Consider the following 2,347-nt stretch of genomic DNA (forward strand, 5'->3'; position numbering starts at 1 on the left):
AATAAATAAATAAATAAATAAATAAATAAATAAATAAATAAATAAATAAAATATCTGTTGGGCCATGTGCACCTGCACACCAACAAGCAAGACCTTCCTCCTGCAAGCTGCCCCCGGTTTCTCTGCCCATGGCAGTGAAACTTCCTGCGTGATCTTTACTGTCCTCTTCTTTCCACCGTCTCTTTCCCCCTCCTCCCCTTCCCAGTTCTGTGCTGCTGAGGCCCCTTCCTTGAGGCTGTTCCTGCAGAGGTGTTCGTGCCTCTTATGAGTCCCCATCTTACTTAACATGGATTCCTTCTCCCTGTGTTTGGGTCCTCTTCCCCTGTGGCCTCTTGTCTGCCTCTGTGTGTCTGATGCCGGGGCTCCATCCTTGGCCCTCCTCCTGTTCTCCCCCACCTTCTGCGTTGCCAGGGACATCTCATCTAGTGCTTTAGCTTTAGGGACCTCCCAGGGCGTGATGGTTTCAGATCTGTGCTTCCCCCTTTTGTTTCTCCCCAGGGCTTTTCTGTCTTTGCAAAATCTCCCCCATAAGGTCCCATAAGCTCCTCAGGCCTTGCTAACTCAGAACTCCTGGCTGCCAAGCCCTCTCCCCATGGCCTCCAGCCCCAGTGCCCAGGCCAGAAACCCTGGACTCCCTTGAGTCCCTTTTCTTCCCAACCCACTTCCCGCCCAGCAGCAAATCCCATCAACGGGAGCCCGGAGCTCAGAACTGCCTGTGATCCTTGCTCCTCTCTGTTCTCCTCTGTCCCTCCCGCTCCCTTGCCTCCCTGTACAATTCCTGTAGCCTCCTGGCCTTTCCCCACCACTCCCTCCCTGGGTCTTAGTGCATCTCTCCTTACAGCTCTCTAGCAGATTCCCATGGCACACAGGACTAAAGCTCTGAGCTATGGCCTCCAAGGACACTGCCCGCCCTTCCCACCTCATCTCAGGCCTCCTTCTCCCTCATCCTCTCTACTCTGAGCAGCCCAATCCCCTTGCAGCTTCTCCAGCACACCCTGCTCAGTCCTGTATCACGCCCTTGTGCAGTGTGTGCTGTCTGCCTGGGATGCCCTTCCCCCAAAGCTCTCCAGCCAGAGGGACGCTGCCCCTCCAAACACTCTCCATTCTGGGCCCCCTCAGATCGCCAGCTCCAGGGAAGAGGGACTTTGCCTGCCTGAGTGAAATGGAGCCCTCAACCCAAACCTGTTTGTTACTGCCACTCTAGGCCACCTTCAGCCCCATCTTCTGGGGAGTGGGGGTCCCTGCACTTGTGCTGTTAATAACAATTGCTCCCAGGGACTACCTAAAGCCACTTCAGTGGCCCCCAAATCCTGCCGCAGCAATGGGTCAGGGTGCCTGTGTGCCCAGAGTTTGAGCAGCTTTGGGATTGGGGGTCAAGCAGAGACTCTAAGTCATGGTTCCAGGCAGAACTGGCTTCATGAGCCTGCAACCTGGGCAGTCACACAGGGCCCCAGGCTCAGAAAGGCCCCATACTTGGGTTTTTGTTGTTGCTGTCATTTTGGAGTCTCACTGTGTTGCCCAGGCTGGAGTGCAATGGCGCGATCTCAACTCACCACAGCCTTCGCCTCCCAGGTTCAAGCAATTCTACTGCTTCAGCCTCCCGAGTAGCTGAGATTACAGGCATGCACCACCACACCCAGCTAATTTTATTTTATTATCTGAGATGGAGTCTCGCTCTGTTGCCCAGGCTGGAGTGCAGTGGCACGATCTTGGCTCACTGTAAATTCTGCCTCCCCGGTTCACGCCATTCTCCTGCCTCAGCCTCCCAAGTAGCTGGGACTACAGGTGCCCGCCACCAGGCCCGGCTAATTTTTTGTATTTTTCGTAGAGACTAGAGACGGGATGACGGGTGTGAGCCACCATGCCCAGCCTATCTTGAAATTCTTAAAAACTTTATTTTATTTTTATTGTTTATTTTATTAGAGACTGGGGTCTCACTATGTTGTCCAGGCTAGCCTTGAACTCCTGGGTTTAAGCTATCCTCCCACCTCAGCCTCCTGAGCAGCTGGGACTACAGGCATGCACCACTGCACCCCACTTAACAACTTTCTAACAATGGGCTCCACATTTTCATTTGGCATGGAGCCCTGCAAATTACGTAGCTGCTTCTGGTTGCAGGGACGTTCAGCTGATAATGCCTGAAGATCCGGAGAGCCAGGTGCTGCTTTCCCTGGGACCCCATGGCCCACAGCCTTCTCTGCTTCCACAACAGCCCCCAGCACTCAGGAGGCCTCAGGTGCTGCAGTGAGAGCTGGGGGATCCACTAGAGAGGGGAGCGTGGGCCTGGCGTTCCAGCAGGCATGGCGAGCAGGTGTCAGGGACGTGGGCCTGGGGTTCCAGCGGGCAC

General features: G+C 54.7%; 1 protein-coding gene across 4 annotated transcripts in view; it reads right to left on the minus strand.

Moving 5' to 3' along the window:
• Positions 1–2,347, minus strand: part of CPSF1 (cleavage and polyadenylation specific factor 1) — a 64,545-nt gene that overhangs the window by 42,133 nt on the left and 20,065 nt on the right. The window lies entirely within an intron of this gene.

Source organism: Piliocolobus tephrosceles, chromosome 7 (genome assembly GCF_002776525.5).
Source record: "Piliocolobus tephrosceles isolate RC106 chromosome 7, ASM277652v3, whole genome shotgun sequence".
In the NCBI taxonomy this organism is placed as follows: domain Eukaryota; kingdom Metazoa; phylum Chordata; class Mammalia; order Primates; family Cercopithecidae; genus Piliocolobus; species Piliocolobus tephrosceles.